Raw genomic sequence first — 16,269 nt, forward strand, 5'->3', positions numbered from 1 at the left:
GATTAATAAAACATGTAACGCTGTCAAGTTTCTAAAATCTTATCTAGTCACTCGCAAACCTGAATTCCATTTATACATACACCTAAAGGAGATGTGTAGTCAATCAACTTTTTAAAAATACCACCAGTAATTAAAAAAACTTTTTTGAGTACCAGCTGTCTATTATTCCTTAAGATGTAAAGGATTCCCTTTTCTTACAAGGTTTACACAACATTTCTCCTATTATCCTTCTCCCATAAGAAGTTAAAGAATCATAACTAACAAATGTATTTATTTGCTATCAGAAAGTTTAACAGCAGAAAGTACAACATATGCGGTCATGTTCGTTTTAATTGTTTGGGGGACTCTAGTTTTCTTTGCCTTTTGTTTTGCATGTGCTTGCTTTTAAAAAAAAAAGGTTAAAATATAGTAAGTCTCTATGCTTATAAAAGCTATATTTTTAGGGAATGAACATCAAAAAGAATCTATTTTTGCTAAATGGTTAATTAGGAGAGGATGGTTTCTAAAAAGGAAACAAACAGAAAGCGGTAGAACTGCCTAGTCCTGCTCAGTGCAGCCCAATCCTGATTCAGCAAATAGGTATTTGCCGGTAGCAATGAGCATTGTGTACTGCAATGACAGTGCTGCTTAACTCGATACTGTTCCCACACCTCTGTTAGTCGGACCCAGTGCGTGGGTAACTCATGAAGTCACAGAAGACCTGAGCGACATTTTGAAAGCATGGAGGTTATGAGGGTTTAGAGACAGGTGGAACTGGCTACATGATCACAGCCACGCCCACCTCTTAAACTGCACTTGGCAACGAAATTCATGCCAATATGACACCTGTCTGCGTAGGAAATTCATGACAAGACAGAAGGGCAGGCTTCGGATCACAATAATAGTGACTGTGATCTCCCCAGAAGCCTCTCCGGGAGAAACTCAATGCTCCTTTCTCACCTGTATGCCAACTGGAATTTGAAGGGAGCTTGCTAACTGATGTTCTATGTGGACCCAGAAGTACTACTGATAAGGTAAGGGCAATTATATCTCCTGGTTTGATCACTAGAGATTGATTATAAAGGATTTCCCTGCTTGATCTTTCCTTTCAAATGTAGATTACTAGGGCAATCTTCTTGGCAGTGTATTCCAGGGTCTTGAACTTGAGGGACAGAACTGTTTGGTGCTTGCTCTAAAAAGAGACATCCAGCCCCTGCGAATAGTTATCTGTGCGGTTTCTGGCTAATGGGATACAGAGGAATGAGGACGAGCCGTAGTTGAGTGCTAAGGAGTGATTTCAGAGGAACGTGTCAAAGCAGCTCATCTCCCGGGCCCTACATGATGGTGTTTTTTAGTAGCCACCTGTATTCAGAGATTTAAATTTAGGAAGAGAGACTCGTAATGATATCTTAATTGCTCTAAGGATGTCTTTTCAAAGCAATTGTCACAGAAACAGTTCCTTCTGAGGAACTGAGAAACCGAAGGGTGATGGCTTTATTATGGAAGAGCTGAGGAAAGCCCGTGCCCTAGAAGGTAACGTTTATGGATCTCTTTGGCAAATAATAGTCTCTGTTGCAATACTGCTGTGTTTGATGAGGATTCAAAAAGTCTTAATCAAATCTAGCAGTCATTCCTGCCTCTTTCTCTCCTAATCTTCCTGATCCTGAATTATGAGATCCTTATCTATGAAAATAAAACACCATTTGTTAAAGCCTTTTCAAAATTAAGACAAAAGCCATCAAAACTAATTGTTTGCTACTATCAAACAAACAGATTTTTTAAGTTTGATGAATTGTTTGTAAGCACTAATCAAGTGGGTGGAGTCATAAAAGAGGGAGGGAACCGACTGAAACAATATATGTAATTTGTTTGCATTATTATTTGAGATAATTACAAAGCAGGCGTTCAAAAGCTGTTCTTTATCTTTATACCAGAAAGGAGAAAAATAGGGAGGAGAGGAAAAGCACAAGAACACCCAGCCATTGTCAGCTGCAATCTAAAATATTGCCGGATTCACAGTTGTCGAACATTAGCATTACTGAGAATGCCAGGGACAGAAGTGTCACGTTGAATGTAGAGTGATGACTTCATAGGAAGGCAAAGCTGAGGATATGACCAGTTTGCAGTCACAGAGAAATCAGCTTTAATTAATTTGAGTGCCAGCTCTGTGTATAATTACACAGCATGAGAGTTTGCATGCAAATGCGGAAATGCTGATTGTTCAAATACTTGCACTTGCTCATTAATACGTTGGGACTAAGCAGGGCTGGCAAGCAGACAGGGTACAGCACACACGGTGCCTGCAGGCTAATTTGTACTATACTGTAGTTAGCAAACAGATTTCAGATGTTTCCCCTTTCTTTAAATAATAAGCACAAAAATATGTGTGTCATTTTCATCTGTGACATACCTTGTTTTCTTCTTGATTAAAATAAAATGTTTTGGGTTTAAAAAAAGCTGTTGAGGGTACACTAAACATTGCTGAAAGGCCGATATTATAACTATTTGATGGCAGTAACATTTATACTGGTTATAGGCTATTTCTATTTGACATTTATGTAATTATCCAAAGAGGTCATTTTTCATAATTGGCGAAACTATCTTCAAAAAAGGTACATTGGTAATTAAATCCCGGGAGGAATAAAGCAGTGGTCACAGCTGAATTGTCTGCTTGTCTACCAAATCTAGTATCTTATGGCCAGCTTCAGCTAGGGCTAGAGCCTTTAAGAAAAGGACTGCTTTCTTTAGGAGAGCATCTAACCCTTAAATGTACTAAGGTGAGATTTTCCAATCCGACCACTGAATCTCTTAGCAGAGATCAATTTCTACCAATTCCTAACTTCCTTGACAATGCCTCAGGGAAAAATCTTAAGTCACAACCCCAGGAATATGTGATACTTTCTTCAGAAAATAATATAAGAAAATAAGAAATTTGCTTAAGTCCCCAAAACCTAGTACTACTATCAAGTGCTACCTATTTCTTTGGCCACATTTCAATTCCACAAATATTTAGGGAGAACTTCTTTCTGTCAGAGGACACAAAGTAAGCAAGATAGACACAGTCCCTGCCTTTGCCTTCTCTCTTCTCTCGGGAGTTGTACAAAGGAACCTAACTCAGTTTCCCTGGGAAATATATGCTATTAGCAGTTATTACCTCAGAGAAACCCACATTACTGAAACTTGAATCTATGGCCTTCCATAAAGAGAGTTCTCATGGTCTTTCTGGGAGACTAACTCCCTCTCTGACTTTTCTTTGACCCTATTGTGTTAGATAAAGGGAGCTGCCTCTGCCCCCAGGGCTGAATGGACACTGTGAGAGACTTGTCACACAGTCCATCAGGCGAGCCCCACAGTCCATCTGTAGAAGAATAGATTGAAGAGGAAGGCTGTCAATATCTTTTTCTGAAAGCCTATATCCGTAAGAATAGTCATTTCTCAAGGAGGCAAGTAGGACACATCCTGTGGATGGATATAGGATGCTTCACACCATTTGATCTGACCAAAAGTAAGCAGTCATCTACGTGTCTTCATCTACATGCTGGGGATAGAGTGTTCACTAACATGACCCTTCCTTCCTAAAAACCCTGTTCAAATATCCCATGGCCAAAGATTTCCTACAGATATGAGATATGTATATGTATAAAGACAAAAGGGGACAATGAAAACATCCATATACATCACGGAGGCTCCCACTTCACTTTTGGGGCAGTCCTAACCCTTTCACCCTACATATAAAAAATATGCAAGGAAGGAAGGAGAAAATCCAGAGTAGTGCAAGAATTCAAGGGTGTCTCCATGATGTGTACATGGTAATTTGAAAACAGCAGTTTTCAAAAGGCTAACTATGAATCCTAAGTACCATGAGCTGAAACAACTTTTCCTTGAAGCTCTATGACAATCAGACACCCATAAATCAGAAAGGAAAATCAAAAATAAGCCAAAAATAAATTCCCAAAATATGTCTGCATCTCTGGCTGGGATGCAAATATTTTATACACACACACACACACACACACACACACACACACATATTTGGGATGTAGATATATTGTTATCTTTACCAAGGAGATCAAAAAAATCTGCAGATGTTGTCTGCAGAAAATGACTTGTAGTGTGGGGTTGTGATGATTTAAGAAAAGACCTCTATTCATAGATGATAGAAGTGATTCCTTGCTAGAAGGAAAGAGAATAAATGTGTAGAGAAGAAGGAAGAGGACTTATTATGGAGATGGAAGGTTTTCAGGAAATCTGAGGAAGCTCTAGCTTGGAAGAGTTATGAAAAAAGCTTGTAACCCAGTGTAGAAGCACAACCAGGATGATTCAGAAGGGTCTGCCGTGAAGATTATTACAGAGTGAGAACCATAGATGGGCTGGCAGTAGTGAATGATTCAGCAAGAATTAGGTCAACAAGAGTTGTTTCCATATATTCATGGGTGCGGAATATGTCCTTCAAGGGCATGAGAAAAATGAAGGTGATAATAACTAGAAATAGAAAATGTGTGGAATCTTTATTCAAAAAGTGAAAGGAAAGAGGTAAAGCAAGAAAAAAAAAATTTTTTTAGGAAAGTGGAGATTTGACCATGAGAGGAAGAGCTGCTGGAGCAGGAACAATTTGGAGTATAGGAGGAAATGTGTCCTTAATGGGGCAGGAACTGGGGAGAGTCCAGCTTATAATGCTAGCTAAAGAAACTTGTTTAAATTTTTTTTTTTTTTTACTCCAAGAAAAAAGAGGAAAAGAATATGGTGACAGAAAAAATCTGGAGTAAGGATGAGGGAAGTTTTGAGACTATGTGCCAGATGCCTCTGATCCTAGTGAAGATGTTATTGAGATCGTCCCCTGGGAAGGTATAGGAAAGGATGGACATGACAGGGAGATAACAATGAATTTACTTTCTTACTGAGAAAAAAAAAAAAGGGTACAGCAAAATAAATGACAATGAAATTAGGTGAAGAAATGAGGGACAATGGAGAAATGGAAATGGGTTTTTATAAAAGGTTCACTTAGACATAGACTCACCCCCAGGTAAAGTGAGTAATAGGACTGGACTTGTAATTACCTAATAGTCTATAAGTTTACATTCTCCACTATCAGTACACTTAAAGTAGTTGTTTCCAGTGTAGCACTCTTGTATTCCACAGTGAGAGAGGAGCTCTGGGGAAGACATGTGCTCATGAAATAGAAGACACATTCAATGCACAAAGGAGCTTCACCTTTGGGAGAAAACCTACCATCTCTCTGGAGCTTCCCTTTCCCTCTGCTCTCCTGCATCCTTGCTGGTGACAGTCAATGTATTTGTTTAACAAAGGAGAAAGCTGTATGGTACTGCCCAAGTCTCCCTTTATCATAATACTTTCTTCCCACAGAACCCAGATTCCTGTTGACTCATACCCCCTGGGTTAGGCACCAACAGCAGGGCAGCATCTTCTGAAAAACAGAGTTTAATACAGTACCCATGGATCATTTGGCAGAGATAAGGCCCCAAAAGTGTAACTCTCTGCTTGATATGTCTGGAATTACCATTAGCATTTCAGGACAGGTGCATTCTTAGGCTTAGCTGGCTCTTCCAGTTTTCCTGCCAGAAGACAGGAGCATAGCACGTCAGTCACTGAGTGGTTGCCAACAGACACAGGGCATCCCCTGGGAGTGGCAGGCCTGGGTGTGGTATAACAGGGGCACTGCGCATTCCGTGATTCCTGGAGAGATTGGTGGTTGCGGTATGTGCACGTCTGGGCCCCCAAGGGTCAGGCCACACTCAGCAGGCAGAAGAACAATACAAATATTGCCTGAGAATGCTTCCAGCTGCCATTTGCTGGGCTTCTCTCAATTTCCTTTTTGTTTGGGCCTCTTCCTCTGCCTTGGACTATCCTCTTGCCAAGCTTTCCCAGATCCCAAATCAAAAGGTCTGACTGACCAGGTAAAAGTTTGTGGGGTATAACAAATAGGGAATGTTGAAGGTTTCTAAACAAACGAATGATACTAAACCCAACCCCAAGAGCGCCTGGGTGGCTCAGTTGGTTAACCCACTGCCTTCAGTTCAGGTCAGAGTCCTGGGATCGAGTCCCACATTGGGCTCCCAGCTCTGTGGGGAGTCTGCTTCTCCCTCTGACCTTCTCCCCTCTCATGCTCTCTCTCAATCTCTCAAATAAATAAATAAAATCTTAAAAAAAAAAATAAAATAAACCCAACCCCGAAGTCAAAGATTTCATGAGGGTCTACCTTATGTCAGTCACTACAGGGTATGTTAGAGATTTGAAGTAGACACATCAGGCCCTTTACTTATAGAGCTCACTAACAAATGAGTCTATCCTGTTAGATTAGAATACTTAATGATATAAAGGCACCAACAAGAGAGAGATTTCTTCTGTAGGAAAAGGAAAATATTAGTGAAGCAAATGACTGAAGCAAATGCATTTAGGTAAGACAATATACATTAACAAGAAAAAATTCTGTTTTAAAGACATTTTTCTCGGATGCCTGGATGGCTCAGTCTGTTCAGCGTCTGCCTTCAGATCAGGTCATGATCCCAGGGTCCCTGGATCGAGTCCCACATGGGGCTTTTCCTTGCTCAGTGGGGAGCCTGCTTCTCCCTCTGCCTGCCGCTCCCCTTGCTTGCTCTCTCTCTCTCTCTCTCTCTGACAAATAAACAAATAAATAAAATCTTTTAAAAAAAAATAGAGATTTTTCTGGCAGCAACGTATAAAGTGGTTTGGATGCCGAAGAACCTAAAGAACATTTATGAGGTTATTGGGAAGTCTATAGAATGGCTGGAAAAGAAGATATAAATCACAGCAATATCTCAGAGGAAGTATTGACAGGGTTTTGTAAATTATTGTGGAAATGACCAAGAAAGTGGTCAAACTTGACTTTGAGATTTCAAACATTGGTGATGACATTTTTTACAAAATAGGAAACATGAGGAGATAGAAATGTGATAATTCAGTTTGGATATACTGGATAAATTCAGTTTGGATATACTGAGTTTTTCGAGGTGCCAGAGCCTATCTTCATAGAGAAGTGTACAGGTAAACACCTGTATCCAGCCCTGTGAGAGAATGACAGAACTATGGGGGTCACTCGCACTCAAGGACCAACTAGTAGATGAGATTGTTAGGAAAGACAGAGAACAGGCAAGACGAGGGTTAAGGAACAAACTTTTAGATCACACATATGAACGTGTGAAGAGGAAGGAGACAAAAGCTTCAGTCACACAGTTAGAAAGAAAACTAGGAGAGGCGCCTGGGTGTCTCAGTTGGTTAAGCATCTGACTCTTGGTTTCCTCTCAGGTCATGATCTCAGGGTTGTGAGATCGAGCCCCACATCAGGCTCCAAGCTGGGTATGGAGCCTGCTTAGGATTCTCTCGTTCTCTCTCCTTCTGCCCCTCCCCCAGTGAAAGAAAGAAAGAGAGAGAGGGAGAGAGGGAGATGGAGAGGGAGGGAGGGAGAAAGGAAGAAAGAAAGAAAGGAGGGAAGGGAAGGGATGGGAAGGGAAGAGAAGGGAAGGGAGAGAAGGGGAGGGAGAAAGAAAACTGGGAGTGTCCATAGAGAGGAAGGGTGGAGAGTTTCTAAAAGAAAGGACTGGTCAGCTGAAAAGGAGGATACAGAGACAAGGAAGATGAAATATGAAAACACTGGATGTCCCAATGAGTTAGTCATTGAGACCAATAGGAAAAAGATTTCACTGAAATTATGGGAAGAGAAATCATATTGCTAAGTGATAAATCTTTACCAAATATCTTCAGTGTATTTGAATATTGAAAGTAAAGCAAAGCATTAAGCTTTCTAGGAGTTTAGTCTTAAATGAGAGGAAGAAGAGATAAGGATAAGAACTACCTCAAAGAGTGAGGCAAGTGACACCAGTTTAACTTGGTTGGCTGCTCCATTTTACCCAACCAGTGCCCTGTTGTAATTCTCATTTCTCTCAAGCTTTTATTTCCTGTTGTTAGGGGAATGTGGGTGGCAGTTAATGGGGAAAAGTTGATGATGTTCAAAGATGACTAAGGCGGTAAAAGACAATCAGGCTCTTCCTACAATTCATGTTTAGGAATTAAAAGAATCTCCCCACCCCCACCCCCACCTTCCAAAAAGTCATCTCTACTCCACCCACTGTCCTTGGCTTATTTTATCTTTTTTTTAAAAATATTTTATTTATTTATTTATTTGACAGACAGAGAACACAAGTAGGCAGAGGGGCAGGCAGAGAGAGAGAGAGAGGGAAGCGGGTTCCCTGCCCAGCAGAGAGCCCGATGTGAGGCTCCATCCCAGGACCCTGAGTTCATGACCTGAGCTGAAGGCAGAGGCTTTATAATCCACTAAGCCACCCAGGCGCCCCTTATTTTATCTTTTTGAGCACAATTTACACCTATAGATGTGGGTGATTGTCTTCTGGAGCAAGACCATTTGAAAATAACCTTGATAAAACAACCATTTCATTTAAAGGTGTGTTCTTCAGCTTCTAGTAATTTCTAAAGACTACAGAATTCTTGGAATAGCTTGACTAACTAAGTAGCAAACTCAGTGGTCATTCTCCCTACCTTATTATGCTTCTCTTAAGAAATAAGCTAATCTAGAAAATCTTAAGCAAATAACATCTTTCCAAAGCTTTTTGCTTTGTTGTATCCACATGCTGTAGTGCTCAGTACTCAGACCTACACAAAGCAATCAGATAACAGTGCCATGGGAGTAGAAAATTATTTTTAGGGCACCTGGGTGGCTCAGTTGGTTGAACTACTACCTTTGGCTCAGGTCATGATCTCGGAGTCCGGGAACTGAGTCCCGAATCAGGCTCATGGCTCAGTGGGAAGTCTGTTTCTCCCTCTGACCCTCTCCCCTCTTATGCTCTCTCTCACTCTCTCTTCCTCTCAAGTAAATAAACAAAATATTTTTAAAAAAAGAAAAGAAAATTATTTTTACCTGGGAGTAAAAAATTATTTCTTGCCCTATTCAAACACTTTTATTATCAGACACCTACAAATCCTCTCAACTATATATTGATGCCTGTTTAAGTGTACAGCTGAGGTGTAGTATCTAGACTGTTGGGAGGGAATATAATTATGTGGTTACTTATGTAATGCTCTCTGTTACCAAAGAGTTGTGTATGGGAAAGATAAATTATTTGTGTGCCGTATTACCATAGTGTTCCACTGCATATCGTTTGTGTTCTTTTCAAAATACTAGTAGCTATGTGATATGTCTAGGCTTTTTCTGTATTAATTTTTAGTTGCAGGAAGATCTCTGTCTCACATAATTCTACAGGATTTTTCTTTGTCTCTATATGTATATACACACACATGCGTGCATGTCACACGCACACATGCACACACTGTCAAGCACTCAGGGAGGCACCTTCATAAACTTGCCCTGCATGGTTGTTGGTTTATCTGTCAAAGAAATTCATTAAAAGAGAATGACTTGCTTTATATGCTTACTAAATTTTTTAAAAATGTTTTTCATTATATTTATGCAAACGTACCTTGGCTAGCTCATAATTTACCAAATGCGAGCATTTGTCAGGGTTATTTCCAATCACTCAGAAAAATGTGCCTTTGTGTATTTTGATTATTTAAAGCAATTGTGTTTCCATTATGCGTTTGTGCGGCCAGAAAAGCATGACTGTCTTGACTGAGGAAGTGGAAATGCTCATAATTTTCATACATGCATCTGCAGAAGTACTTTTGATTGTTTAACCAATGTACAGATAGTGACGTGGCATAAATGCTTTTGCACACATTTATTTTCCTTGACACTTCAAAAGAAAAGGGTAATGCAAAGCAAAATTACATATGTTGTTTGCATAAAAATATATATAATCAGTTGTAAGCTGGAAATATGTTTAATATTTTGTAACATAAAAATTAGGATACACTATATAGAAATCTCTGCCTTGTGATCTCTGCCTTGTGATCACATCTTATTTATACATTAGCTAAACATCTGGAATTTTTTTCCCTTTGGGCCTGTGCAAACTTTATACCAAACTCTGAAGTTCTCTGGGATCAAATAGTGTCATTCAAATTTGCTTACCTTGCCTTGAAGCAAATCAGCTTTTTTGCTCTTTAGATGAAAAAATAGTGGTATTTCCAATGAGACAGGAAAGGGAAATAGAACCAATTCAAGACATTAAGGACCACTATCCTGATTACGGTGTCACCATATGACTGTAGAATCAAGTCTTATGGAGTTTTCTGAGAAACTATGTCTCTTTGAATTTAAAATGCTATCAATAGTAAGAAGTACCAATATATTATATTGTACAAAGAAAATTCAAAACTATGCCAATGAAACTGTGATATATCATTGATTGAATAGCCTTATCCCAATTTCAGAAATGTTAAAACAAGGGGAGAAAATGGATCTCACAATGGATAAAATAGCATATAAGAAATAATTACAGAGTTTTAGATCTTGGATATAGTATATTAACTATGTCAGCACAACTGAAAGGCATTTCTTTCTTGGCAAGAGAAGATTTATTATCTCCTTCATTCAGTGGGACTAAAAATATGTACTGCATATTCCAAACTGTTTCTACCTTTTCTCATTCATAAGAGTTATCAAGAAGATATTCTCCCTTTTGAAAGACTTTGACTTTTTTTCCAGCTTTATTAAGTTATAATTGACAAATAAAATTATAAGCTATTAAAGCGTACATTGTGATGATTTGATATATGTATAGTGACAGGATTTCTCCCATTGACTTATTTAACACATCCATCCCTACACATATTTCCTTTTTCTTTCCTTTTTTTTTTCCTTTCTTTTTCTTCTTCTCCCCCTCTTCTTCCCCTTCCTCCTCCTCCTTCTCTCTCTTTCTTTCTTTTTTTTTTTTTTTTGGTGAGGACAGAGTTGACTTTGTCTTGAAGGAGGCAAAATAGTATATACAAAAGAGAAAAAAAAACCTTATGATTTAGAATTTAAGTTCTGACTTGATTCATGTGAGAGTTTAGCCTGTAAATTAATCTAGTTGAGATTCTGTGTCCCCACTCACCCTATCCCCTCAGGTTTCTGTTTTTCTGCCCATCAAAACTCCCCCGCCAACGCAGTCTGGGACTAATAGGTATTCAAGCTTTTATGACAGGAAACTCGAAAAGAGGTGGGTACTAAATATTCCTTATAGCACAATGATAAAGCAATATAAAAAACAGTCAACCAAAACTTGTAAAAATCTTCAAAAGGTGTTAAAACTATTTTATCCCAAACAGGTTTGTTGTAAAATATATAAACAAGTAAATTCTTTGATTTGGCTGTCAAATAATGAACTTTAAGAAAAATAAACTATTTCATTGTCCCCCTCATCACCACCTATATCCAACCTAGAGCCGGGCAAATAGTATTTTCCCAGTAGATGTCTCTAGAGTGATTTAATTAAATGATAAATTTTGACCAAAGAGTCCTTTTCCTTATCTCAGTTTTGGAGATAGGCATTATGAGGCAAGAAACAATGACAGACAAATAATAATATAATAATAATAAACTGCATTGTAATGGGTTCCTTATATATTGCCTATCAAGATATGTTCTATCATAGTAAAGACTTTTGAGGCATTATATACAATATTCAGTTATTTTATCAACCATCCATCTCTTAAATAAACATGTATAAAGCACCAAGTGAATAACAGACATTTTGGATAGAAAGATGAATGGCACTGCCCTCTGAAGCAGTGATTTTTCCATTTTTTGATCTTGGTACCCATTTCCATCCTCAAAAATTATTGAGGATCCCCAAAGCTTTTTTTGTGGATTATAGCTCTTGATATTTTTCATATTAGAATATTGAAAAATTATAACATTTATTTATTCAATTAAAAATAGCAATAATAAACTCATTGCACTTTGGCATAAAAACACATTTTGGGGGCACATGGGTGGCTCAGTCAGTTGAGCATCCAACTCTTGGTTTCTGCTCAGGTCATGATTATCAGTGACTTAAGATCAAGCCCAGCCTCAGGCTCACTGCTTAGCGAGGAGTCTGCTTGAGATTCTCTCTCTCTCCCCCCCTCTGCCCCTCCCTCTGTTTGCATTCTCTCTCTTACTCTCTCTCTAAAATAAATAAATCTTTTTTAAAAAGCCACATTTTTATGAAAACAAACTAAAATTTTGAAAACAAATATGTAGTCTGAAAATTGGCATCATTTACATTTTTTTTGCAAAGTCTTTAATATCTGCATTAAAAGAGGACATCCAAATTCGCACATCTACTTGTATATCTAGTGCAATGTATTGTTTTGTTTGAAGTATATGAAAAAATCAGCTTTACAGATATTAGTTGAAATGAGAGAGAATTATTTTAATAGCCTTTTCAGATAAATGTGATATCCTTCTTTGGTACTAAGCCAAACTTCAACAATAATAGTTCTTTAAAGGTCATTTGCAAGGTGGAATCTGAAAGCATATCAAAGAAGGTTTTAAAATCTGTCACACTGAAACATATTGGTTTATCTTACACTTTTTAGAAGTAATCTCTATGAATAACATGGGGCTCAAACTCACAACCCCAAGATCAAGAGTCACATGCTCTACCAACTGAACCAACCAGGCACCCTCGTTTATCTCACATTTTGAATAGATCTTTTACCCATGCATTACTTGCATGATTTTATAACATGATGGAAAATACCGTTTTACTGAATTATGCAGATTTCCCAAAAGTTGACATATGTCATAAAACTTTTTTTTTTTTTAATCACCACTGTTAATATCACCACCAAGCTTATCAGAAAAGTACTGGGAAGTTGTCAAGTTCACAGTGGCAGATACAAATTGTTCTTTAGATTATAATTTTGGTATGAATGTTTGAATTTTATCATTGGCAATAAATATCATTGGTTGTTTTCCTTGAATTGACTTGCTTGCTTTCATTCATCTTTTGAAAAATATCTGTGATGTACCCAACTCTGAATAACCATGATTTGTCCGTCAGTTGTTTTTTAAAGTAAAAATGGTATTCCATGAAAAGAGAAGCTATTTCAGCTTGCAACCCAAACATTTATCTCACAAGTGCTTGACAATCATCATCCTTCGGTTATAGTGCAAATACTTTTTATACACATCCCATTTGGCAGACTATTTTGGCAGAATATTAAAGATGTGTATTCAGGAATTTGGACTTTATCAAATGAATGTTAATTTTCATTGTTTTTAAAAGGGCATTCTTAATTGAAATTGGTATGTTACTTTTTGTTCTTTGTTTGGTGTTATTTTGCTTTTCTGTTATTGCAAGGGTTAGGTGATAAAGCAAGTTTGGTGCCGCTTGCCTTAATTCAAAATTTTAGCAGTTTTATACACCAATGCTTTTCAGTAGATATGTCCATAAAGTGAAAATGACAAGTAATGTCTTAGTATCATTTTGAAAGTAAATTTGACTTTGCAAATCCCCCTAAAAGGGACTCAGAGACCTTGAGGAGTCTGCAGATTTCACTTTGAGAATGGTTATGCTAGAGATTGAAAGGTTAAGGGAGCAGATACATAAATGAACATTAATTTTCTGTGGCTTGTGATAAGTACAGTGATAAAGGAAAGCACAGGGTCTTTGAGGAACATCCCCCCCCCCCCAAAATGTGTCTGACTGGGATCCTGAAGGACGACTAGGTATCAACCAGGTAAAGGATGGAGTCTGGCAGATTGAATCCTGTACCTCACAACATTATTTCTGTTTTCATTTTACTAATGCTCTTTGTAAAGTCTAAAGAGATCTCACCATATGGTTCCTATATGGCAACTGGATTCCAAAAAATGTGCATGCCTAGTCAAGTAAGGTCATTAATAAGCTATTACCACTCAAAGCTGAGTTACTATGGGAATTTGAAAGAGAGAACCTGGATAGTTGCATGAGGCTCCGTGTTGTGTTGCACAGACATTTTTATGTGTTAAGCCAGATGTCATCTATTTTATGTGCTTTTGGGCTCTGTGTCCCAATAGAAATAAATTCAAATTGGTCCTCATCAGCGTGACCTGGTTAGGTATCATTAACCATATTAACTAACACAAAAAAGAATTTAAAATAACCGACATGGATTGAATTCCTAATATGTGAGTTAGTAGGCTTACAGACATGATCACATTTCATTATCAAACAATTTGATAGGTACTTATAGTAGCCCCATTTTTAAGACCAGGAGACAGGTTCAGAGGAATTCAGTAGTATGCCAAAGGTCACAAAGTACATAAAATGCAGAACTAGGTTCTAAGCCAGCGGTACCAATGAGGGAGTCTCTGTTCTTTCTCAAACTGGGGTAGAGGTAACCTAGAAGCAGACAGAAATGTATCGGGAGATGGAAAGCATCAAGAGCACACACTACCCACCTCACTGCAGCCCACAGAGTGGCCTTGCTGGCAAATTTTTAAAACATTCTAAAATTCAAAACAAAAACAGGTATGTAATGAAATAAAGTGGAAACCACTTGAATAATAAAGAGTTAGATGGAGACGTCTAAGAAATTTTCTCTCAGGAGGGGAGAATCAGGCACTTGCCCAGATTGTCCAAAAGTCAGAGTTCATACTGCTCTGCTTAGAGGGGACTTTTGAGATGCACTTTGAGATACTCATTCCTGTATCAAAGCGAACCAATGTGTCACCCCAGGAACTAGACCTAATGTTGCCCGGGTAGTGTTCAACACAGTCCCAGTCTAAAGTGCTAGGAAAGTGCTCCTAATTCCTGGATGTTATGGGGATATCTTCCACAGATGTGACATGAGTACTGGAAAAGATGACGTTAGAAGAAGAGAAGCAATTAGCTCTAATATTTACTTACAAACAGCCACTAATGGCAGATGATAATGATAATTATGAGAATGAGTGTGACGAAAACTGTATTTTTGTTTATCTACCATGTGCCAGGCACTATGCATAAATTCATCATTTTAAGTTAACTGCACAACAATCTTATAAGGTGATCTTATTATCCTCATTTGTGTATGTACCCAGACATAATACTATCGCATTCATGTTATCCCAACAAGTCTATGAGCTATTATTATCCATATGCTGTTGATGACAAAATTGGTCTCAGAGTAGATAAGTAATTGCCTGAGTATACACAGTAAGTAAATGAAGGAAATATACACAGAACCCCATGGGCTTGTCTCAAAAGCCTCAGATCTTTCCATGCCATGCTGCCTTGATACTAGGTAGGGGTGACTATATAATTTTGATATAAACTTGGATGCCTTTGGGAGTAAAAGAGATGTTATTAATAATTGTGCCAGAGCAAAAGACATAAATTGGGACTGCCCAGATAAATGGTTATTTATTGTTAGGCAAACATGGGGACTATATGGTATTAAACTTCTTAAAAATAAATGCATTTTAGGGGGGAGGAGTCAAGATGGCGGAGAAGTAGCAGGCTGAGACTACTTCAGGTAGCGGGAGATCAGCTAGATAGCTTATCTAAAGATTGCAAACACCTACAAATCCAACGGGAGATCGAAGAGAAGAAGAACAGCAACTCTAGAAACAGAAAATCAACCACTTTCTGAAAGGTAGGACGGGCGGAGAAGTGAATCCAAAGCGACGGGAAGATAGACCGCGGGGGGAGGGGCCGGCTCCCGGCAAGCGGCGGAGCAACAGAGCACAAAATCAGGACTTTTAAAAGTCTGTTCCACTGAGGGACATCGCTCCAGAGGCTTAACCGGGGTGAAGCCCACACGGGGTCAGCTTGGCCTCAGGTCCTGCAGGGTCACAGAAGGATCGGGGGTGTCTCAGTGTCGCAGAGTTTACAGGTATTAGAACGGGGAAGCTGGCTACAGAGACAGAGCCGAAGAGTAAGCTCTAACCTTGGGGTTACCTTGAACCGGTCGCAGGCTCGGTCAGCTCTGAGCGCGGCTGGAGGCCAGGGTGACGGGAGTAATTGGGCGCTGTTCTCTGAGGGCGCACTGAGGAGTGGGGCCCCGAGCTCTCGGCTCCTCCGGGCCAGAGACCGGGAGGCCACCATCTTCATTCCCATCCTCGGGAACTCTACGAAAAGCACTCAGGGAACAAAAGCTCCCGAAAGCAAACCCGATCAGATTACTCAGACTGGCCCAGGTAAGGGCGGTGCAATGCCGCCTGGGGCAAAGACACTTGAGAATCACTACAACAGGCCCCTCCCCTGGAAGAGCAACAAAAAACCCAGCCAGGACCAAGTTTACCTACCAAGGAGTGCAGTTTCAATACCAAGGAGAGCAGCGGAATTCCAGAGGAGAAAGCAAAGCACGGAACTCATGGCTTTCTCCCCATGATTCTTTAGCCTTGCAGTTAATTTAATTTTTTTTTCTTTTTCAATTTTTTTCCCTCTTCTTCTGCTAAATTTTTTT

At 39.0% G+C, this 16,269-nt stretch overlaps 1 protein-coding gene across 1 annotated transcript in view; it reads left to right on the top strand.

Annotated features, from left to right (window-relative positions):
- Positions 1-754: 754 nt before the first annotated feature.
- The window catches only part of LOC111143256 (adhesion G protein-coupled receptor L2), a 295,647-nt gene continuing 280,132 nt past the window's right edge, over positions 755-16,269 (top strand). Inside the window, exon 1 of the mRNA XM_022496875.1 lies at positions 755-1,013. The gene's annotated coding sequence lies outside the window, so the exon portion shown is untranslated. The remainder of the gene's footprint in view (positions 1,014-16,269) is intronic.

Source organism: Enhydra lutris, unplaced genomic scaffold (genome assembly GCF_002288905.1).
Source record: "Enhydra lutris kenyoni isolate GAN:26980312 unplaced genomic scaffold, ASM228890v2 scaffoldscaffold9, whole genome shotgun sequence".
Taxonomy (NCBI): Eukaryota; Metazoa; Chordata; class Mammalia; order Carnivora; family Mustelidae; genus Enhydra; species Enhydra lutris.